Source organism: Thalassophryne amazonica, chromosome 11, assembly GCF_902500255.1.
Source record: "Thalassophryne amazonica chromosome 11, fThaAma1.1, whole genome shotgun sequence".
Lineage (NCBI taxonomy): Eukaryota > Metazoa > Chordata > Actinopteri > Batrachoidiformes > Batrachoididae > Thalassophryne > Thalassophryne amazonica.
In genome coordinates, this window is record NC_047113.1 from 89,913,334 (window position 1) to 89,938,611 (window position 25,278).

At 40.1% G+C, this 25,278-nt stretch overlaps 1 long non-coding RNA gene across 1 annotated transcript; it reads right to left on the reverse strand.

Annotated features, from left to right (window-relative positions):
- Window positions 1–12,232: 12,232 nt before the first annotated feature.
- LOC117521004 lies at window positions 12,233–24,992 on the reverse strand. The gene is made up of 3 exons (XR_004563848.1): window positions 24,983–24,992; window positions 23,319–23,320; window positions 12,233–12,316 (listed from the first exon to the last, which is right to left on the reverse strand). It is a non-coding gene; the product is annotated as an uncharacterized LOC117521004 (long non-coding RNA).
- Between the last annotated feature and the right edge of the window lie 286 nt (window positions 24,993–25,278).

Here is a 25,278-nt window from a genome sequence, read left to right on the forward strand (position 1 = left end):
AAAGTCTTTTATTTATTGCAAAAATAATATAAGTGGTTTTACTATTCCATTTCGTTCAGAGGGAACTGATCAGGTTGCCTCATAACTTGGTTTCTGGATAGGATGTTATTTTCCAGAAATTAATGGAATCCAGGTTTGGAGCATAATGGACATTGCTATACTGCCATTGTGTATGTGGGCCACCCTGATCTCCCCCACATTACAGATTGTCAGTACTCGAATGTATCATGTTGATTGGTATAAATAGTAAGTTCCAAACCTGGTAATGCTCATTAAACTATTATAATGGGGGTTCCCCCCCCCACACACACACACAACTTCAGTTCCAAGGTACATATTTCTTGGAGATGTCACCAGTTTTCAGTCTGACTGTTCACTTCCAAGACTAAGTTAAAAACAAATTATGATTTCTTCTTTTGCCTTCTATGTGCAAATACCACAGTGCCGTAATTTGAAACCCTCCATCATGTCAATGGGATTCTTTGACTTGGTTCATATCCTGCTCCAGCAGTTGCCACAGTACCAATCACATTTTGTTTGTACTTGATTTTTATTGTTGTTTCAACCTCAAATCTTTTTTGCTTTTTTTTTTTTTTCTGGTGTTCCCTTTAGTTTTACAATGTAAAGCCAATAAAGTTTGAATATTGTTAAACAATTCATGTATTTGTTATTTACAGCAGTGTCAGTGTTGGAGCTTTGAATTTGACAAATCTTTTTGTAGTGGAAATCAAAGATATTAGCATTAGATAGCTCTATCATCTTTGGTCTGTTATTTGATTAAAAATGTTCAACTTTGTCTGTAATCCATACAATTGCAGTTGGTGGCAAATCCTTACAGACTGGTGAAGATGAAGTAATTTGGTGTGAAACCTGATGTGCTGCATGTAAAGATTTTCTACACATTGGTTGAACCTGGAAGAGACACCAGTGCATTTTGGCTGCTTGGTGAAATCTCATCCTATTTCTGAATAAGATGGGGCACTTTCTATATTGTATCTCAAATGTGAATTGGCACCTCCTTAATTTCAACACTTACTGCAGATTAAAGATTACCCAATTAACCATTAGGCCGCAGTGGCTTACTTCATAGGAATATCTATTATGTTCTAATATTTCTTATGTAGATATGATTGCAAGCCGGAGATGTTTATCACAGCAAACTATCATGATGATCATTTGCCAATGACAGTATTGTGTGCAATTAATGTCTCAACTAGTCAAATTGAAGGAGCTGTCTCCGATGTGTTCCACACTGTCACCCCCCACCCCCCTTACACAGCGTTTACTATTATGCCTCAAACAGGACACATGGCTGGATTCCAAGGCCAGCAAAGTCCTGCCTATGTTGCAAAAACTGATTAGTCTAAAGGAAGTGTTTGTGTGCACGAGTGTCCTTGCCTGCATGCTCATGCAGGAGTGATACTTCGTTCAGTTGACTGTGCTGACTGCATTGAATTTTTGCAGTGTGCAGCATCCCCAAGACCAATTGTAGTTTTAGCAAGGCCTGCACTCAGTCATAAGGCACCAGAATGTTTTCCATCAAGAGTACGGAGATGTATGTGTGCAAGGAGAGGTCCTGACTTGTCTCGGTTAACCTTATTGCTGCATCGTGCTATGTGCCGTAATCTAATATGGAAGCACGGAAACAATGCAGATAGGTTCACTTTCTCTCGGTGAAACACTGGTTCACTTCATTCGACATTAACCAGGCCGTGAACTGTGAATCACTCTGAGAATGCCAGAACCAGACGTTGGTTTCATAAGGACCTGAAACGAGCCGAATTCAGAAAGCAACAACTACGTTGAAGCTGTTTTTCCTCTCATGATGCAAAACAGTTGACAACGCAGCATTGAGGTCCAGCTGTACTGAATTTAGAATGCCATCTGTCAAATTATGGGATTTGACCATGATGCAACATCCAAAACACAAACATCTTCATTTGAGCCACTCAAAATAAGTTTCTCAAATACAGGTCCTGGGTCACTTGAGGCTGGCATGAAGGGAATTATGAGTATGTACCCATAATTGCCTTTGTGTCATCTCTTTTGCATAACAGCCTTGAACCTCAACAATCTGAAATCAACACACATGAATTTTATGTATGGGTGGTGGTCCATCGTTACCAAAGGGCAAAATAAACTTTTTTCCAGATTCATGTTTAGGTTGTATTTGAAAATAGTTCAGATAGTGGAAACACAGATGTAACAGTGGCCTCCAGGGTCTTGCAACCAGCAACAATGCTTCACAAGCAACTTAATAGGTGTGTCTGTGTTTTATTTTACATGTTTGGGGGGGAAAATGTCAACATGGCCTGAAATAGGAGGTTGACTGGTTCTGACCTGTATCTGTCACAATGCCCAATTTCATTGCTCAACATTCAGATTTCGAAGAGTTGCTTATGGACATTTTGCAGACCCATTTGCTCAGTCACTGACCATTTATCCTTTGCATGTCCTATCCATCAGGGAAAATCATGTTTAGTTATGTTACGGGGTAACATATGTCACGTCATAGAAACCAATGGACATCGACATTGTTTGACCTTTGCAGACCAAGCATTCAACAAACTATTCCTTTTATTAATCCTGTTAGCTCAAACAATAATTTGCACTTGTTACCAAAATTGGAGCAACTTTAACTTCTGACCCCTGTCCAAACTGAAATTGACCTTTGTCACCATTCTTGCTGTTTGTACCTCATAACTCCAGAACATTCAGTCATAGATAGTCCAAACTCTACCTTTTGGAATATTTCTGGTCAGACAAATAATGCAATATAGTTTTCAATATGATTGGAGCATATTTTAATTTTGACCCTTGTGACCCCTACCTGGATGCCTATTGAAAATTCAAGTGGGCAATCGGTTTGTTTTTTCAAAGAGTAATGTCTGAGGAGTATTTTTTGCAGAATTTAGTGCTTCTATCACTATTTGCAGGATTGTTTCAGTTCAGTTGGTTATTTAAGAAATGTAATGAGGCAAAAATGTGGACTTAGGACTGAAGTAACACTGGAATGTTAAGTGTCTTGTGCACTTATTTAGTACTTTAAAGATGTCAAACAGAAAATCTCAGCTATGTTAAAAATGTCTCATCTGAGATCATTTGCTTAAAAAAAAAAAAAAAAAAAGCAATATATTGTGGGGAAAAGCAATTCCACCCACTCCCGCTGCGACAGAAGCCACATCCGTTTGTCGTGGGGTCAGAGCTACATTTACTCAGCTGTCCAGCCAGGTGCTGTGAATCGGCTCAGAAAGCATTTGCTTTGTCTCTAGTGCTGCTTGAGATGGGCTTTATTCTACATGTGAGCCAATAAAGTTCAGACTTATTACTGTGTGCAGCTTCATGGCACAGTTCAGGGAAAAGCCTGCACGTGTATAAAACAAAGGCTGAACACCGCCACCTAGTGGTTCTAATTTAGAAGACGTCCCAACAAAATGAAGAGGCTGTTCGTGCCAGTAAAACATAATAAAGTAGACAGACACTCAGTAGAGTGCATACCCTAACCAGCCATTTTTTTAAATGCTACAATTTTGTCAAACCCTTTGAATTAAAGCTCAACATCACTCCCAACGACAGTCTTTCTCTTTCAGATAGTTTCTTGTCTTCTGAGTCCCTTTGAGACGTCGGTGTCTCTCTTCGTCTGCGGGGTGACGTTGACGGGTGTTGGAGTTGGAGGCCTGATCATTGCTGCCTCATCTGTGTGCCAAATGTCCGTGGTCAACTCTGAACCTGTGGATGCACAAAATACCACAATCATCAGACTCCAGCCTCCTACCTCTATCCATCCCATCCATACCAATAAAAGAAGCTTGAATACTGTCATCTTAACATCAGTTAAAAAAGTTTCTCTTCACTGCTGCTTTCTGTTGTTGGCATCTCTTCCCCTAGTCCCGCCTCCTCCCACATACTTCACATGTTAGTATCAGTTTCTGAGATTTACAAAATCAGTTCACATACCGCCTGCTGGTGTTGGCGGACTTGAATGATTTGTGCGGCCTTCTCTTCGATCCATGCATCCACATTTCCAGCAACCTCTGCAGGTCCAGTCTGTGCTCCGGTTGTTTGGCTGCATCTAATCTCTGCATCAAGTCCATTTGCTCACTGACACACACACATACACACACACAACAAAAGATTAAAGTGATTCTTCACTATTTTTGTTTATGTTTGGCAAAAATGAACATATATGTAGCTTTAATTAGAGGGAACTGGGGGAACACAGTGGCGCAGTGGTGAGCACTGCTGCCTTACAGTGAGAAGGTCATGGGATTGATTCCCATCTGTTGCCTTTCTGGGTAATGTTTGCATGTTCTCCCCGTGTTTGTGTGCGGGTGCTGCGGTTTCCTCCCACATCCAAAGACGTGCAGGTTAAGTGGATTAGAAACTTTAAATTGTCTGTAGGTCTGGGTGTGCATGTGTTTGTCAAAATCAGGCTCATCATTTTTTAAAACAATTAAGAAATTAGTTGTAGTGAGTTAAAAAACAAAAACGGTCAATCTGGTTGGGGGAGGGGGGTTAAATACAGGCATTTGTGTGACTATTTACTCACAAGCTCATGATCCCAAGCTCATCCTGCAGAAGCAGGAGCAGGTCTGAAATCATGCTCAGGTACTCAGCTGGTAGCTCAGACCTGCTGTCGGGTGAGAAGCTCTTTTTCATGCTTCTCTTGGCCCCAGAGCCGGCCCTTTGCTGCTCACGCTTTTGGTTGCACAGCTGGGGATGGTGATGCTTCATCATGTGCAGCACCCTTTGTAGGTTGGCATATACTGAATAACTGGGGCCTGTTGACTGTGACAGAAAGGAGACAATGTCAGCCATGAAGGGAAACCATTCTATCAGTGATATAATGTGTTCAAGGTGACGAAGCATGAGAGGGGACTTACTGTTCCTAAAACAAAAGGAATTTTTTTGCACAGAAGCTCCTTCAGTGGTGCCGACTGCTGAGGTTTTGACGTTTCCTGCAGGAAACAAAATATTATCACCACTATAGCAAAAAACACATCTAATTAATTAACTACAGGCAGGAAATAGATTACTGTGCAATATTTAGAAAATCCTGTTTATCCTGTTACTGAAATGTACCAAGGGGTCATTGGCTGCCATACAGTAATAAAGACGATGAATGCAAAATATGTTTTGCTGTGATAATGCAAACACAGCTTCAATCTGAAAAATCCTGGTCTTAAGTTTGAACTATTTGACAGAATTTAGGGTACCTGTTCTTCAAACACAACGTGTCTCCCCTTCTTTACACTTTCAATCATCTTGTTCACGCTGTCAAGATGCTTCTTAAGAAGGTGACATCGATCTTCTGCCGACTGCAGCTTCACCTGGAGCTCTATCGTTAGAAGCACATACAAACATGCTGAAAACATTTACACACCACAACTTTGACTTTTTACACTCTCAAACAATATTTAAAGAGCAGATTTGTGCTGTAACAGAATTTGACGGTTCCTGCAGCCATATAAAGTATGAAACAAGAAACAGGAGATCTCTAAACATACCTTGGCTGTCGATATCTGGTTTGTTCTGAAACCTGAGACTGCTGCTTGTGCCTACATTCATGTATGTCCTGGTTTGTGTAGGTCCAGGAACCTCCAGGCTTCTTTAGCACTGGTGGTACAATGTCTGGAGGCTGGTAATACCTTCCAGTAACACTAACCAAGGTTGAGTCTGACATCTGCAATCAGAAGGCAAGAACAAACTTAGTTAATCAACCTGAAAACATTGGTACAGCAATACACATATTTTATGATATCTACAGTCTGGCATATGTTTTGCACTGAGGTAATTATTTGTGTGTAACAATCTTTTTGTTTCTTCTTTTGCACATTTTTGGACCCTATATTAATTTAATGGTTTTTGTTCTCATATGTAAACAGAACATGCATACGCAGGCACGGGTTTCTGCAATATTTTGGTTTGATTACATATATTGCTGTTGCTAATCGTATTAAATTACTCAATCTGTCAGCTATTTATATGATTTACAATGAAGCAGGGCAAACATTCACCTTCATATTTGTGAAGCTACAACATGTCAAACTTTGTGCTTATATATATATATATAGTTATACGAGGGCTGTCAATAAAGTATAGGTCCTTTTTATTTTTTTCAAAAACTATATGGATTTCATTCATATGTTTTAAGTCAGACATGCTTGAACCCTCGTGCGCATGCGTGAGTTTTTCCACGCCTGTCGGTGACGTCATTCGCCTGTGAGCACTCCTTGTGGGAGGAGTCGTCCAGCCCCTCGTCGGAATTCCTTTGTCTGAGAAGTTGCTGAGAGACTGCCGCGTTGTTTGATCAAAATTTTTTCTAAACCTGTGAGACACATCGAAGTGGACACGGTTCGAAAAATTAAGCTGGTTTTCAGTGAAAATTTTAACTGCTGATGAGAGATTTGAGGTGATTCTGTCACTTTAAGGACTTCCCACGGTGCGAGACGTCGCTCAGCGCTCTCAGCCGCTGTCGTCAGCCTGTTCAAGCTGAAAACCTCCACATTTCAGGCTCTATTGATCCAGGACGTCGTGAGAGAACAGAGAAGTTTCAGAAGAAGTCGGTTTCAGCATTTTATCCGGATATTCCACTGTTAAAGGAGATTTTTTTAATGAAAGACATGCGGACGGGTCCGCGCGTCGGGACGCAGCCGACGCAGTGGCGCCACAAGAAAAACACCTCCGTGTTGATAACCATTTGTAAAATCCAGGCGGCTTTTGATGGCTTTCAGTGGAGTGAGTATATGAGAAATTGTTTAACAGCAGGACATGTTCCAACTTGTCCTTAATGTTATATGGCTGGGGGGGCCTGGCTGCCGGTTTGTTTGTCTTTTGGTTTCCTCCCAGGTGGCTTGCGTTTGGGACTGAGTGGCTGTGTTGCTGAGGCTGTCAGGACCTCACCCTGATCACCTGCGACTCGTCAGGACTCACAGCTGTGGTGCATCTGGATGGATTGGAACATGTTGGCATTTAAGACTGGAGTGCACAGTGTGTATTTGCCAGAGACTCGACCTTGTGACCAGACGGGTGAGATCGTCGTCTCGGGAGCCATCTCATCAACAGCGGATGCTGAGAACGTCCAGGTTTGATGCACAGTCTGTGAAAGAGGAGGGGGTGAGGTCTCACGCTCGTCAGCACACTTCCTGAGGTACGTTAGATTTTGTGACTAACAGTTATACAGTCAGTAAATGTGGTGTCCCTCACACCTTATTGTATTGAGCTGTTTGTTAGTCATGTATCAGCTTCCACTGCAGTGGAGTTTTGTGAACGGGATGTTCCATGCCTGCAGGTTGGGAAGCTGATCAGTAATCAGCCAGGAAGTGTTTGCTGTTTGTACACCTTTAAGTGTTCTGTGTGTAGAGTGTGGACTCACATAATGGTTCCTTCTTTCACAGACTCGGTTGTTGCGGCCACCTGGGGGGTGTCGGCGGGGTCCTTGGGTCCGAAACAGCTTCTGGCTCCGGACCGTTAGCGCTGCTGGGAGCGCACCACGCCAGGCCACACCTTTTTGTTATATTATCACTGTTATGTATTAAATTCAGTTAGCCTTGAACCGTGCTCTGCTTATTTCATACTGGGTCCTTCAAACGCTGGTCGGTTCTCCGAGCTGCGTCCGACACATAACACTTAAGGCTTCCAACAGAGGTGTTTTTCCTGTGGCTGAGCGTCGCGGCGGCTGCGAGCCGACGCTGCAATCCGCCCGCACGTCTTTCATTAAAAAAATCTCCTTTAACAGTGGAATATCCGGATAAAATGCTGAAACCGACTTCTTCTGAACTTCTCTGTTCTCTCACGACGTCCAGGATCAATAGAGCCTAAAATGTGGAGGTTTTCAGCTTGAAACAGGCTGACGACGGCGGCTGAGAGCGCTGCACGACGTCTCGCACCATGGGAAGTCCTTAAAGCGACAGAATCACCTCAAAATCTCTCATCAGCCGTTACAATTTTCACTGAAAACCAGCTTAATTTTTCGAACCGTGTCCACTTCGATGTGTCTCACAGGTTTAGAAAAAATTTTGATCAAACAAAGCGCAACTTCTCAGACAAAGGAATTCCAACGAGGGGCTGGACGACTCCTCCCACAAGGAGTGCTCACAGGCGAATGACGTCACCGACAGGCGTGGAAAAACTCACGCATGCGCACGAGGCTTCAAGCATGTCTGACGTAAAAACATATGAATGAAATCCATATAGTTTTTGAAAAAAATAAAAGGACCTATACTTTATTGACAGACCTCGTATATATATATATGTGAACAAGAACAAAAGTGGATGGATAACAAAAGTCATGATGGATAATGTACCTCTGGTTTCCTTGGCACTGGTGGTCTCTCCTCTGGAGGCTGGAAATAGCTTCCAACAAAACTTAACTCTGAAGCTGAGTCTGACATCTGCAATCAGAACGCAAAAACAAACTTACAAGCTGTGCCAAGGTACATATTAACTATGTAACTAATTGGCTTACTATTGAAGAATGAATTAATGAATAAATAAATCAACTCCCAACTATTAATAGTCAGGCACACCAGTAACATAATTTTTTTTAATTTTGCCTCTGTAAAGCACCACCAGTGATGTTAAAATGGAAGAAAAAAAAAAAAAAATCAATAAATATTTGGATTGAAGCAATTGAATTAATGCTGAAATTTAGCATTTCAACCATTTTTGAATGTGTAATTCCGACTGCTCTGTGGTGGCATACAGAACCAAAATTATATACGAGTATATATATATATATATATATATATAAAATGAACAGAAGTGAACAGGAACAAAAGTGGATGGATAACAAAAGTCATGATGGATAATGTACCTCTGGCTTCCTTGGCACTGGTGGTCTCACCTCTGGAGGCTGGAAATAGCTTCCAACAAAACTTATTGCCGAGGTTGAGTCTGACATCTGCAATCAGAAGGCAAGAACAAACTTACAAGCTGTGCCAAGGTACATTACAGCCAAAACTATGTAACTAATTGGCTTACTATTGAAGAAACAATTAATGAAAAAATAAACTTTATATATTAATGAATAAATAAATAAACAAAATAAATTTTGCCTCTGTAAAGCGCCACCAGTGATGTTAAAATTAAACAGTCTATAAATATTTTATTAAGTAACTGAATTAATGCTGAAATTTAGCATTTCAACCATTTTTGAATGTGTAATTTTGACTGCACTGTGGTGGCATACAGAACCAAAATTTTATTCATTTATTATTTATTTTATTGTGTCACTGTCCAAATACGTATGTGTTTCTCAATTTATGAATGTGAAATTTCCCAAATTGGACCAGACCACACTAGAATTGTTCTACTGTGGCTAAATTCCCACAAGTGCGCAAAGGCCTCCTATGAAAGCAGATATATGGTTAAAATTAAACCCTAACCCTTATCATAATTCATTATATATATATATATATATATATATATATATATATATATATATATATATATATATATATATATATATATATGTATGTGTGTGTGTGTGTGTGAAACTAACACGCTTGCTTGGTAGGTGAGACAACAAACAATAAATAAATAAAAGTTAAAAGATTTTTTCTTCCTTTGTTAAAAGACGTTAACAGACCTTTCCATGTGAATAAAAACATGATCATTTGTTGGTTTACACCCCAACAGAGGATCTGAACTCAAAAGACAGACCAAATTGATCCCAATTAAGTTTTAAATAGTAAACAAGTCATGAGGTGTTTATTGTGCTTACTTACCACTCTTGTAAAATATGAAAGGATTATTAACCGAGCAAGCGAGATTAATAATTCGTTTATTATATGGCTGTTATATGCAAACTTACAGTGTGTTGGGCTCGTTCTCTTTCAACTTGCTAATAAATGATTCTCTCCTTACCTGGTAAGCTTTCAATCTGTGTGTTTTTCCGAAGCTGTCCTAGATATTTATGGAGTACGTTCAAGTTCGTTTTTCTAATCGTGCCTTTTAGCTGCTGTGTGACGTCATGCGCGTTGTCATGGACAACTGTCATGGTAACCAGTAATCAGCCAATCAGAGCGCGCGTCGCATACATGTCACTTTCGGCAAAAGCTGACCTGAAATGAACCATTGTACATTAAACTGACTTGAAAAGTGATCAAATATATGTATTTGTATTTAAACTCGGTGATGTTTTCATCGGCCAATAATGGCCACCAGAGGGCGCTCGGACTAAAGTCCAGCCCCAACCCATATTTGCTCTTTGAATATGTGTGATTTTGCACAGATAATAGGACACAATTAACTTGATAACATTTTAGAGCAGTTTTATCAAATAAACATCCAAGCAGCTGCACAAATAAGCTAACACGTTTGCCATGCTGTCATCAACTGATATGAAAGTGTTACCTGTTGTTGGTGCGTCTCCAACCTGGAACACCCAGTGTGAAACTCGTTTAAAAAGCGTTTCTACCCATAATAATGGTTTTGAGTGGGTCATTTTCCGAATTTATCGCTACTCAGTTGAGCAAAGTCCGGGCGTTTTAAATTTCCCTCGTCTGTGAAGCTCTCACTGTAAACTAAACAAACCAGTGTGTATATATATATATATATATATATACCTAGTTGATATGGATGATAAGAAGTGAAGTGCCTTTGATGTCCAGCATAATTTGAAAAAGTGGAATGAGTCACGTCTTTTGGTTGAGACCTGATTTGATTTGATTGTCGTTGGTTTGTAGGTTGATTTTGTTGAACAAATTATCATAGCTGGACTGGAGGGTGTTTTGGTTGGTGAAGAATACAGCAGAGGGTGTTGGTTATGATGGATATTTTCATTTTCCACTAAATATAGAAAATACTTCTTTTTTTTTCTCCAATGTGAATATTGACAGTCTTCTCTGTGGCTATATTGTACAAATGACTAATTTAAAAAGGTAGTTGTAGTTATAAGATGTGACAGATGAACGTGCAAGTAGAGGAAAGGCAAAAAAAGAAAAAATAATGGGCTTGATTCGGTGTGGGGGTGTGCTGAGTATTTCAGACATTGGCGTTAATTAAGAATGTTGTGCTTGCAGTGTGAATTAGCAACTGGACATGAAGTTGAGCAGCTCTGGCCATGTTGAAACTTGTCAAATGCTGTAGTTAGCTTCCTGCTAACTATTTCATTTTGTGTGCGTGTTCCTCCTGTGTATATATTTCTCTCTGGTGTTTTTGATTAATTGTTAGATTTGAACTTGAAAATCCTGAATGAATCATGTTTTGTTTTGTTTTTTTCATTTTGTGTGTAGCTTTCAGTGTTAGCTTCTCCCTCCATTGCATACTGGATGCTTGGCGTGATTATTTGGTGTTTCATATATTCATAAGCTTAGATGCATTTTAAACCACTTTGTCTTTTGTCGCTCTGCCATATTCTAGTATATAAGAATGCCTTGAAACATTGTGCATTAAACCAAAGTCGTCTGTTTTGGTGTGAAATTGAGCATTGCACTGATGAGCTTTTGTAATTTGGTCTGTTTTCCATGATTCAGGAAAAAATGCTTGTAGAAAAACTAAATGATAATGATTGATGGCTAAACATGTTTTATTTATATGTCCACCAATTGGAATGGTGAAACTTTTTTGTGTGTGTTGGGGGGGGGGTTGTCTTTGGATTGCACATGTTCTGTTGCTTACCATTCACAAGCTTTTTTTTTTTTTTTTTTAAAGAAATAAATCAGTCACTTGGTGGCATCAGGCTACAGCCCAAAGACCTAACTACAGAGAACAGACTCCAGTTTTGCTCAAGCTGCACCCCCATTTGTTCATTCTCTGCATGTGAAGGCCCCTTCATCCAGTCATGGAGAGATATATCCAATTCTCTTCATTTGCCACATAAGCTGCATTCCCTAATATTATGGCATCATATGTTGGCATGCTGGTGTGTCATAACACCACCGGTATCCATAGACACTGATAGATGTTCATTGTCCTGCCTTTCTGCAGTGTATCCGACAAGTTAGACCCTGCACCTCTTTAAGAAAAGTGCCTTATTCAGTTGATATCCAAATATAGTTACGGTTTGTAAAATTGTATGCCACACCTGTTTTAATATCGAAGGAACTCGGCACTTTTAGACACCTGTGAAGGGGTTATCTGTGTTGGTCTGTTTAAATGTCTGTTTTCCTCACTATCAGCCTTAACTTCTTAATTAAACCCATTGAGGACTCTTTGAAACCAGTTACCCAGACAGTTATCAGGCTACCTTTGTTTGAATGGCTTTTCAACAGTATTCGTATGCTTATCACAGTGTAACTGTTGACACTTTGAACAGCTGATTAACTGTTGCTGACGAGCTTGTCATCCAAATGAAGCCTGCTTCTTGTCTACGCTTTCAGCAACATTTCACACCCTGGTTGCTTTTACCACAGCTACATTTTTCTGGTATGCCCCCCTTAAAAAAAAAAGTACTGTAACAACAGACTAACGCGACTGTTTTTGCTAAAACATTTGGGTTTCTGATCAAAAGTTGGACACGCAAAGAATGTCCAGCATTTCAGCTTTTATTTCCTTGTATGTGCAGCTAGATACATTAAACAGAAGTTGGACTACCCAGTTTTTGGTCAAGTAGGACAGCTTGATATGGGGGTGGTCATGTCATGGTTTTGCATGGCTGCTTCTGGAAAGTTAGAATTCTAAACTCTCACCTCTGCTTTGAGCTCAAATGCAAAGTCTTTTATTTATTGCAAAAATAATATAAGTGGTTTTACTATTCCATTTCGTTCAGAGGGAACTGATCAGGTTGCCTCATAACTTGGTTTCTGGATAGGATGTTATTTTCCAGAAATTAATGGAATCCAGGTTTGGAGCATAATGGACATTGCTATACTGCCATTGTGTATGTGGGCCACCCTGATCTCCCCCACATTACAGATTGTCAGTACTCGAATGTATCATGTTGATTGGTATAAATAGTAAGTTCCAAACCTGGTAATGCTCATTAAACTATTATAATGGGGGTTCCCCCCCCCACACACACACACAACTTCAGTTCCAAGGTACATATTTCTTGGAGATGTCACCAGTTTTCAGTCTGACTGTTCACTTCCAAGACTAAGTTAAAAACAAATTATGATTTCTTCTTTTGCCTTCTATGTGCAAATACCACAGTGCCGTAATTTGAAACCCTCCATCATGTCAATGGGATTCTTTGACTTGGTTCATATCCTGCTCCAGCAGTTGCCACAGTACCAATCACATTTTGTTTGTACTTGATTTTTATTGTTGTTTCAACCTCAAATCTTTTTTGCTTTTTTTTTTTTTTTCTGGTGTTCCCTTTAGTTTACAATGTAAAGCCAATAAAGTTTGAATATTGTTAAACAATTCATGTATTTGTTATTTACAGCAGTGTCAGTGTTGGAGCTTTGAATTTGACAAATCTTTTTGTAGTGGAAATCAAAGATATTAGCATTAGATAGCTCTATCATCTTTGGTCTGTTATTTGATTAAAAATGTTCAACTTTGTCTGTAATCCATACAATTGCAGTTGGTGGCAAATCCTTACAGACTGGTGAAGATGAAGTAATTTGGTGTGAAACCTGATGTGCTGCATGTAAAGATTTTCTACACATTGGTTGAACCTGGAAGAGACACCAGTGCATTTTGGCTGCTTGGTGAAATCTCATCCTATTTCTGAATAAGATGGGGCACTTTCTATATTGTATCTCAAATGTGAATTGGCACCTCCTTAATTTCAACACTTACTGCAGATTAAAGATTACCCAATTAACCATTAGGCCGCAGTGGCTTACTTCATAGGAATATCTATTATGTTCTAATATTTCTTATGTAGATATGATTGCAAGCCGGAGATGTTTATCACAGCAAACTATCATGATGATCATTTGCCAATGACAGTATTGTGTGCAATTAATGTCTCAACTAGTCAAATTGAAGGAGCTGTCTCCGATGTGTTCCACACTGTCACCCCCCACCCCCCTTACACAGCGTTTACTATTATGCCTCAAACAGGACACATGGCGGATTCCAAGGCCAGCAAAGTCCTGCCTATGTTGCAAAAACTGATTAGTCTAAAGGAAGTGTTTGTGTGCACGAGTGTCCTTGCCTGCATGCTCATGCAGGAGTGATACTTCGTTCAGTTGACTGTGCTGACTGCATTGAATTTTTGCAGTGTGCAGCATCCCCAAGACCAATTGTAGTTTTAGCAAGGCCTGCACTCAGTCATAAGGCACCAGAATGTTTTCCATCAAGAGTACGGAGATGTATGTGTGCAAGGAGAGGTCCTGACTTGTCTCGGTTAACCTTATTGCTGCATCGTGCTATGTGCCGTAATCTAATATGGAAGCACGGAAACAATGCAGATAGGTTCACTTTCTCTCGGTGAAACACTGGTTCACTTCATTCGACATTAACCAGGCCGTGAACTGTGAATCACTCTGAGAATGCCAGAACCAGACGTTGGTTTCATAAGGACCTGAAACGAGCCGAATTCAGAAAGCAACAACTACGTTGAAGCTGTTTTTCCTCTCATGATGCAAAACAGTTGACAACGCAGCATTGAGGTCCAGCTGTACTGAATTTAGAATGCCATCTGTCAAATTATGGGATTTGACCATGATGCAACATCCAAAACACAAACATCTTCATTTGAGCCACTCAAAATAAGTTTCTCAAATACAGGTCCTGGGTCACTTGAGGCTGGCATGAAGGGAATTATGAGTATGTACCCATAATTGCCTTTGTGTCATCTCTTTTGCATAACAGCCTTGAACCTCAACAATCTGAAATCAACACACATGAATTTTATGTATGGGTGGTGGTCCATCGTTACCAAAGGGCAAAATAAACTTTTTTCCAGATTCATGTTTAGGTTGTATTTGAAAATAGTTCAGATAGTGGAAACACAGATGTAACAGTGGCCTCCAGGGTCTTGCAACCAGCAACAATGCTTCACAAGCAACTTAATAGGTGTGTCTGTGTTTTATTTTACATGTTTGGGGGGGAAAATGTCAACATGGCCTGAAATAGGAGGTTGACTGGTTCTGACCTGTATCTGTCACAATGCCCAATTTCATTGCTCAACATTCAGATTTCGAAGAGTTGCTTATGGACATTTTGCAGACCCATTTGCTCAGTCACTGACCATTTATCCTTTGCATGTCCTATCCATCAGGGAAAATCATGTTTAGTTATGTTACGGGGTAACATATGTCACGTCATAGAAACCAATGGACATCGACATTGTTTGACCTTTGCAGACCAAGCATTCAACAAACTATTCCTTTATTAATCCTGTTAGCTCAAACAATAATTTGCACTTGTTACCAAAATTGGAGCAACTTTAACTTCTGACCCCTGTCCAAACTGAAATTGACCTTTGTCACCATTCTTGCTGTTTGTACCTCATAACTCCAGAACATTCAGTCATAGATAGTCCAAACTCTACCTTTTTGGAATATTTCTGGTCAGACAAATAATGCAATATAGTTTTCAATATGATTGGAGCATATTTTAATTTTGACCCTTGTGACCCCTACCTGGATGCCTATTGAAAATTCAAGTGGGCAATCGGTTTGTTTTTCAAAGAGTAATGTCTGAGGAGTATTTTTTGCAGAATTTAGTGCTTCTATCACTATTTGCAGGATTGTTTCAGTTCAGTTGGTTATTTAAGAAATGTAATGAGGCAAAAATGTGGACTGAGGACTGAAGTAACACTGGAATGTTAAGTGTCTTGTGCACTTATTTAGTACTTTAAAGATGTCAAACAGAAAATCTCAGCTATGTTAAAAATGTCTCATCTGAGATCATTTGCTTAAAAAAAAAAAAAAAAAAAAGCAATATATTGTGGGGAAAAGCAATTCCACCCACTCCCGCTGCGACAGAAGCCACATCCGTTTGTCGTGGGGTCAGAGCTACATTTACTCAGCTGTCCAGCCAGGTGCTGTGAATCGGCTCAGAAAGCATTTGCTTTGTCTCTAGTGCTGCTTGAGATGGGCTTTATTCTACATGTGAGCCAATAAAGTTCAGACTTATTACTGTGTGCAGCTTCATGGCACAGTTCAGGAAAAGCCTGCACGTGTATAAAACAAAGGCTGACACCGCCACCTAGTGGTTCTAATTTAGAAGACGTCCCAACAAAATGAAGAGGCTGTTCGTGCCAGTAAAACATAATAAAGTAGACAGACACTCAGTAGAGTGCATACCCTAACCAGCCATTTTTTTAAATGCTACAATTTTGTCAAACCCTTTGAATTAAAGCTCAACATCACTCCCAACGACAGTCTTTCTCTTTCAGATAGTTTCTTGTCTTCTGAGTCCCTTGAGACGGTCGGTGTCTCTTCGTCTGCGGGGTGACGTTGACGGGTGTTGGAGTTGGAGGCCTGATCATTGCTGCCTCATCTGTGTGCCAAATGTCCGTGGTCAACCTCTGAACCTGTGGATGCACAAAATACCACAATCATCAGACTCCAGCCTCCTACCTCTATCCATCCCATCCATACCAATAAAAGAAGCTTGAATACTGTCATCTTAACATCAGTTAAAAAAGTTTCTCTTCACTGCTGCTTTCTGTTGTTGGCATCTCTTCCCCTAGTCCCCGCCTCCTCCCACATACTTCACATGTTAGTATCAGTTCTGAGATTTACAAAATCAGTTCACATACCGCCTGCTGGTGTTGGCGGACTTGAATGATTTGTGCGGCCTTCTCTTCGATCCATGCATCCACATTTTCCAGCAACCTCTGCAGGTCCAGTCTGTGCTCCGGTTGTTTGGCTGCATCTAATCTCTGCATCAAGTCCATTTGCTCACTGACACACACACATACACACACACAACAAAAGATTAAAGTGATTCTTCACTATTTTTGTTTATGTTTGGCAAAAATGACATATATGTAGCTTTAATTAGAGGAACTGGGGGAACACAGTGGCGCAGTGGTGAGCACTGCTGCCTTACAGTGAGAAGGTCATGGGATTGATTCCCATCTGTTGCCTTTCTGGGTAATGTTTGCATGTTCTCCCCGTGTTTGTGTGCGGTGTGCTGCGGTTTTCCTCCCACATCCCAAGACGTGCAGGTTAAGTGGATTAGAAACTTTAAAATTGTCTGTAGGTCTGGGTGTGCATGTGTTTGTCAAAATCAGGCTCATCATTTTTTAAAACAATTAAGAAATTAGTTGTAGTGAGTTAAAAAACAAAACGGTCAATCTGGTTGGGGGAGGGGGGTTAAATACTGGCATTGTTGACTATTTACTCACAAGCTCATGATCCCAAGCTCATCCTGCAGAAGCAGGAGCAGGTCTGAAATCATGCTCAGGTACTCAGCTGGTAGCTCAGACCTGCTGTCCGGTGAGAAGCTCTTTTCATGCTTCTCTTGGCCCCAGAGCCGTCCCTTTGCTGCTCACGCTTTTGGTTGCACAGCTGGGGATGGTGATGCTTCATCATGTGCAGCACCCTTTGTAGGTTGGCATATACTGAATACTGGGGCCTGTTGACTGTGACAGAAAGGAGACAATGTCACCATGAAGGGAAACCTTCTATCAGTGATATAATGTGTTCAAGGGTGACGAAGCATGAGAGGGGACTTACTGTTCCTAAAACAAAAGGAATTTTTTTGCACAGAAGCTCCTTCAGTGGTGCCGACTGCTGAGGTTTTGACGTTTCCTGCAGGAAACAAAATATTATCACCACTATAGCAAAAAACACATCTAATTAATTAACTACAGGCAGGAAATAGATTACTGTGCAATATTTAGAAAATCCTGTTTATCCTGTTACTGAAATGTACCAAGGGGTCATTGGCTGCCATACAGTAATAAAGACGATGAATGCAAAATATGTTTTGCTGTGATAATGCAAACACAGCTTCAATCTGAAAAATCCTGGTCTTAAGTTTGAACTATTTGACAGAATTTAGGGTACCTGTTTCTTCAAACACAACGTGTCTCCCCTTCTTTACACTTTCAATCATCTTGTTCACGCTGTCAAGATGCTTCTTAAGAGGTGACATCGTCTTCTGCCGACTGCAGCTTCACCTGGAGCTCTATCGTTAGAAGCACATACAAACATGCTGAAAACATTTACACACCACAACTTTGACTTTTTACACTCTCAAACAATATTTAAAGAGCAGATTGTGCTGTAACAGAATTTGACGGTTCCTGCAGCCATATAAAGTATGAAACAAGAAACAGGAGATCTCTAAACATACCTTGGCTGTCGATATCTGGTTTGTTCTGAAACCTGAGACTGCTGCTTGTGCCTACATTCATGTATGTCCTGGTTTGTGTAGGTCCAGGAACCTCCAGCTTCTTTAGCACTGGTGGTACAATGTCTGGAGGCTGGTAATACCTTCCAGTAACACTAACCAAGGTTGAGTCTGACATCTGCAATCAGAAGGCAAGAACAAACTTAGTTAATCAACCTGAAAACATTGGTACAGCAATACACATATTTTATGATATCTACAGTCTGGCATATGTTTGCCCTGAGGTAATTATTTGTGTGTAACAATCTTTTTGTTTCTTCTTTGCACATTTTTGGACCCTATATTAATTTAATGGTTTTTGTTCTCATATGTAACAGAACATGCATACGCAGGCACGGGTTTCTGCAATATTTTGGTTTGATTACATATTTGCTGTTGCTAATCGTATTAAATTACTCAATCTGTCAGCTATTTATATGATTTACAATGAAGCAGGGCAAACATTCACCTCATATTTGTGAAGCTACAACATGTCAACTTTGTGCTTATATATATATATATAGTTATACGAGGGCTGTCAATAAAGTATAGGTCCTTTTATTTTTTTCAAAACTATATGGATTTCATTCATATGTTTTAGTCAGACATGCTTGAACCCTCGTGCGCATGCGTGAGTTTTTCCACGCCTGTCGGTGACGTCATTCGCCTGTGAGCACTCCTTGTGGGAGGAGTCGTCCAGCCCCTCGTCGGAATTCCTTTGTCTGAGAAGTTGCTGAGAGACTGCCGCCGTTGTTTGATCAAAATTTTTTCTAAACCTGTGAGACACATCGAAGTGGACACGGTTCGAAAAATTAAGCTGGTTTCAGTGAAAATTTTAACTGCTGATGAGAGATTTTGAGGTGATTCTGTCACTTTAAGGACTTCCCACGGTGCGAGACGTCGCTCAGCGCTCTCAGCCGCTGTCGTCAGCCTGTTCAAGCTGAAAACCTCCACATTTCAGGCTCTATTGATCCAGGACGTCGTGAGAGAACAGAGAAGTTTCAGAAGAAGTCGGTTTCAGCATTTTATCCGGATATTCCACTGTTAAAGGAGATTTTTTTAATGAAAGACATGCGGACGGGTCCGCGCGTCGGGACGCAGCCGACGCAGTGGCGCCACAAGAAAAACACCTCCGTGTTGATAACCATTTGTAAAATCCAGGCGGCTTTTGATGGCTTTCAGTGGAGTGAGTATATGAGAAATTGTTTAACAGCAGGACATGTTCCAACTTGTCCTTAATGTTATATGGCTGGGGGGGCCTGGCTGCCGGTTTGTTTGTCTTTTGGTTTCCTCCCAGGTGGCTTGCGTTTGGGACTGAGTGGCTGTGTTGCTGAGGCTGTCAGGACCTCACCCTGATCACCTGTGACTCGTCAGGACTCACAGCTGTGGTGCATCTGGATGGATTGGAACATGTTGGCATTTAAGACTGGAGTGCACAGTGTGTATTGCCAGAGACTCGACCTTGTGACCAGACGGGTGAGATCGTCGTCTCGGGAGCCATCTCATCAACAGCGGATGCTGAGAACGTCCAGGTTTGATGCACAGTCTGTGAAAGAGGAGGGGGTGAGGTCTCACGCTCGTCAGCACACTTCCTGATGTACGTTAGATTTTGTGACTAACAGTTATACAGTCAGTAAATGTGGTGTCCCTCACACGTATTGTATTGAGCTGTTTGTTAGTCATGTATCAGCTTCCACTGCAGTGGAGTTTTGTGACGGGATGTTCCATGCCTGCAGGTTGGGAAGCTGATCAGTAATCAAGCCAGGAAGTGTTTGCTGTTTGTACACCTTTAAGTGTTCTGTGTGTAGAGTGTGGACTCACATAATGGTTCCTTCTTTCACAGACTCGGTTGTTGCGGCCACCTGGGGGTGTCGGCGGGGTCCTTGGGTCCGAAACAGCTTCTGGCTCCGGACCGTTAGCGCTGCTGGGAGCGCACCACGCCAGGCCACACCTTTTTGTTATATTATCACTGTTATGTATTAAATTCAGTTAGCCTTTGAACCGTGCTCTGCTTATTTCATACTGGTCCTTCAAAACGCTGGTCGGTTCTCCGAGCTGCGTCCGACACATAACACTTAAGGCTTCCAACAGAGGTGTTTTTCCTGTGGCTGAGCGTCGCGGCGGCTGCGAGCCGACGCTGCAATCCGCCCGCACGTCTTTCATTAAAAAAATCTCCTTTAACAGTGGAATATCCTGATAAAATGCTGAAACCGACTTCTTCTGAAACTTCTCTGTTCTCTCACGACGTCCAGGATCAATAGAGCCTAAAATGTGGAGGTTTTCAGCTTGAAACAGGCTGACGACGGCGGCTGAGAGCGCTGCACGACGTCTCGCACCATGGGAAGTCCTTAAAGCGACAGAATCACCTCAAAATCTCTCATCAGCCGTTACAATTTTCACTGAAAACCAGCTTAATTTTTCGAACCGTGTCCACTTCGATGTGTCTCACAGGTTTAGAAAAAATTTTGATCAAACAAAGCGCAACTTCTCAGACAAAGGAATTCCAACGAGGGGCTGGACGACTCCTCCCACAAGGAGTGCTCACAGGCGAATGACGTCACCGACAGGCGTGGAAAAACTCACGCATGCGCACGAGGCTTCAAGCATGTCTGACGTAAAAACATATGAATGAAATCCATATAGTTTTTGAAAAAAATAAAAAGGACCTATACTTTATTGACAGACCTCGTATATATATATATATGTGAACAAGAACAAAAGTGGATGGATAACAAAAGTCATGATGGATAATGTACCTCTGGTTTCCTTGGCACTGGTGGTCTCTCCTCTGGAGGCTGGAAATAGCTTCCAACAAAACTTAACTCTGAAGCTGAGTCTGACATCTGCAATCAGAACGCAAAAACAAACTTACAAGCTGTGCCAAGGTACATATTAACTATGTAACTAATTGGCTTACTATTGAAGAATGAATTAATGAATAATAAATCACTCCCAACTATTAATAGTCAGGCACACCAGTAACATAATTTTTTTTAATTTTGCCTCTGTAAAGCACCACCAGTGATGTTAAAATGGAAGAAAAAAAAAATCAATAAATATTTGGATTGAAGCAATTGAATTAATGCTGAAATTTAGCATTTCAACCATTTTTGAATGTGTAATTCCGACTGCTCTGTGGTGGCATACAGAACCAAAATTATATACGAGTATATATATATATATATATATATATATATATATATATATATATATATATATATATATATATATATATATATATATATATAAAATGAACAGAAGTGAACAGGAACAAAAGTGGATGGATAACAAAAGTCATGATGGATAATGTACCTCTGGCTTCCTTGGCACTGGTGGTCTCACCTCTGGAGGCTGGAAATAGCTTCCAACAAAACTTATTGCCGAGGTTGAGTCTGACATCTGCAATCAGAAGGCAAGAACAAACTTACAAGCTGTGCCAAGGTACATTACAGCCAAAACTATGTAACTAATTGGCTTACTATTGAAGAAACAATTAATGAAAAAATAAACTTTATATATTAATGAATAAATAAATAAACAAAATAAATTTTGCCTCTGTAAAGCGCCACCAGTGATGTTAAAATTAAACAGTCTATAAATATTTTATTAAAGTAACTGAATTAATGCTGAAATTTAGCATTTCAACCATTTTTGAATGTGTAATTTGACTGCACTGTGGTGGCATACAGAACCAAAATTTTTATTCATTTATTATTTATTTTTATTGTGTCACTGTCCAAATACGTATGTGTTTCTCAATTTATGAATGTGAAATTTCCCAATTGGACCAGACCACACTAGAATTGTTCTACTGTGCTAAATTCCCACAAGTGCGCAAAGGTCTCCTATGAAGCAGATATATGGTTAAAATTAACCCTAACCCTTATCATAATTCATTATATATATATATATATATATATATATATATAGATATATATATATATATATATATATATATATATATGTATGTGTGTGTGTGTGTGTGTGAAACTAACACGGTTGCTTGGTAGGTGAGACAACAAACATAAATAAATAAAAGTTAAAAGATTTTTTTTCTTCCTTTGTTAAAAGAACGTTTAACAGACCTTTCCATGTGAATAAAAACATGATCATTTTGTTGGTTTACACCCCAACAGAGGATCTGAACTCAAAGACAGACCAAATTGATCCCAATTAAGTTTTAAATAGTAAACAAGTCATGAGGTGTTTATTGTGCTTACTTACCACTCTTGTAAAATATGAAAGGATTATTAACCGAGCAAGCGAGATTAATAATTCGTTTATTATATGGCTGTTATATGCAAACTTACAGTGTGTTGGGCTCGTTCTCTTTCAACTTGCTAATAATGATTCTCTCCTTACCTGGTAAGCTTTCAATCTGTGTGTTTTTCCGAAGCTGTCCTAGATATTTATGGAGTACGTTCAAGTTCGTTTTTCTAATCGTGCCTTTTAGCTGCTGTGTGACGTCATGCGCGTTGTCATGGACAACTGTCATGGTAACCAGTAATCAGCCAATCAGAGCGCGCGTCGCATACATGTCACTTTCGGCAAAAGCTGACCTGAAATGACCATTGTACATTAAAACTGACTTGAAAAGTGATCAAATATATGTATTTGTATTTAAACTCGGTGATGTTTTCATCGGCCAATAATGGCCACCAGAGGGCGCTCGGACTAAAGTCCAGCCCCAACCCATATTTGCTCTTTGAATATGTGTGATTTTGCACAGATAATAGGACACAATTAACTTGATAACATTTTAGAGCAGTTTTATCAAATAAACATCCAAGCAGCTGCAACAAATAAGCTAACACGTTTGCCATGCTGTCATCAACTGATATGAAGTGTTACCTGTTGTTGGTGCGTCTCCAACCTGGAACACCCAGTGTGAAACTCGTTTAAAAAGCGTTTCTACCCATAAATATGGTTTCGAGTGGGTTATTTTCCGAATTTATCGCTACTCAGTTGAGCAAAGTCCGGGCGTTTTAAATTTCCCTCGTCTGTGAAGCTCTCACTGTAAACTAAACAAACCAGTGTGTATATATATATATATATATACCTAGTTGATATGGATGATAAGAAGTGAAGTGCCTTTGATGTCCAGCATAATTTGAAAAAGTGGAATGAGTCACGTCTTTTGGTTGAGACCTGATTGATTTGATTGTCGTTGGTTTGTAGGTTGATTTTGTTGAACAATTATCATAGCTGGACTGGAGGGTGTTTTTGGTTGGGAAGAATACAGCAGAGGGTGTTGGTTATGATGGATATTTTCATTTTCCACTAAATATAGAAAATACTTTTTTTTTTTTCTCCAATGTGAATATTGACAGTCTTCTCTGTGGCTATATTGTACAAATGACTAATTTAAAAAGGTAGTTGTAGTTATAAGATGTGACAGATGAACGTGCAAGTAGAGGAAAGGCAAAAAAAGAAAAAATAATGGGCTTGATTCGGTGTGGGGGTGTGCTGAGTATTTCAGACATTGGCGTTAATTAAGAATGTTGTGCTTGCAGTGTGAATTAGCAACTGGACATGAAGTTGAGCAGCTCTGGCCATGTTGAAACTTGTCAAATGCTGTAGTTAGCTTCCTGCTAACTGTTTCATTTTGTGTGCGTGTTCCTCCTGTGTATATATTTCTCTCTGGTGTTTTTGATTAATTTGTTAGATTTGAACTTGAAAATCCTGAATGAATCATGTTTTGTTGTTGTTTTTTTCATTTGTGTGTAGCTTTCAGTGTTAGCTTCTCCCTCCATTGCATACTGGATGCTTGGCGTGATTATTTGGTGTTTCATATATTCATAGCTTTAGATGCATTTTAAACCACTTTGTCTTTGTCGCTCTGCATTTCTAGTATATAAGATGCCTTGAAAACATTGTGCATTAAACCAAAGTCCCGTCTGTTTGGTGTGAAATTGAGCATTGCACTGATGAGCTTTTGTAATTTGGTCTGTTTCCATGATTCAGGAAAAATGCTTGTAGAAAAACTAAATGATAATGATTGATGGCTAAACATGTTTTATTTATATGTCCACCAATTGGAATGGTGAAACTTTTTTGTGTGTGGGGTGGGGGGGGGGTTGTCTTTGGATTGCACATGTTCTGTTGCTTACATTCACAAAGCTTTTTTTTTTTTTTTTAAAGAAATAAATCAGTCACTTGGTGCATCAGGCTACAGCCCAAAGACCTAACTACAGAGAACAGACTCCAGTTTTGCTCAAGCTGCACCCCCATTGGTCATTCTCTGCATGTGAAGGCCCCTTCATCCAGTCATGAGAGATATAATCCAATTCTCTTCATTTGCCACATAAGCTGCATTCCCTAATAGTATGGCATCATATGTTGGCATGCTGGTGTGTCATAACACCACCGGTATCCATAGACACTGATAGATGTTCATTGTCCTGCCTTTCGCAGTGTATCCGACAAGTTAGACCCTGCACCTCTTTAGAAAAGTGCCTTATTCAGTTGATATCCAAATATAGTTACGGTTTGTAAAATTGTATGCCACACCTGTTTAATATCGAAGGAACTCGGCACTTTTAGACACCTGTGAAGGGGTTATCTGTGTTGGTCTGTTTAAATGTCTGTTTTCTCACTATCAGCCTTAACTTCTTAATTAAACCCATTGAGGACTCTTTGAAACCAGTTACCCAGACAGTTATCAGGCTACCTTTTGTTTGAATGGCTTTTCAACAGTATTCGTATGCTTATCACAGTGTAACTGTTGACACTTTGACAGCTGATTAACTGTTGCTGACGAGGCTTGTCATCCAAATGAAGCCTGCTTCTTGTCTACGCTTTTCAGCAACATTTCACACCCTGGTTGCTTTTACCACAGCTACATTTTTCTGGTATGCCCCCCTTAAAAAAAAAGTACTGTAACAACAAGACTAATGCGACTGTTTTTGCTAAAACATTTGGGTTTCTGATCAAAAAGTTGGACACGCAAGAATGTCCAGCATTTCAGCTTTTATTTCCTTGTATGTGCAGCTAGATACATTAAACAGAAGTTGGACTACCCAGTTTTTGGTCAAGTAGGACAGCTTGATATGGGGGTGGTCATGTCATGGTTTTGCATGGCTGCTTCTGGAA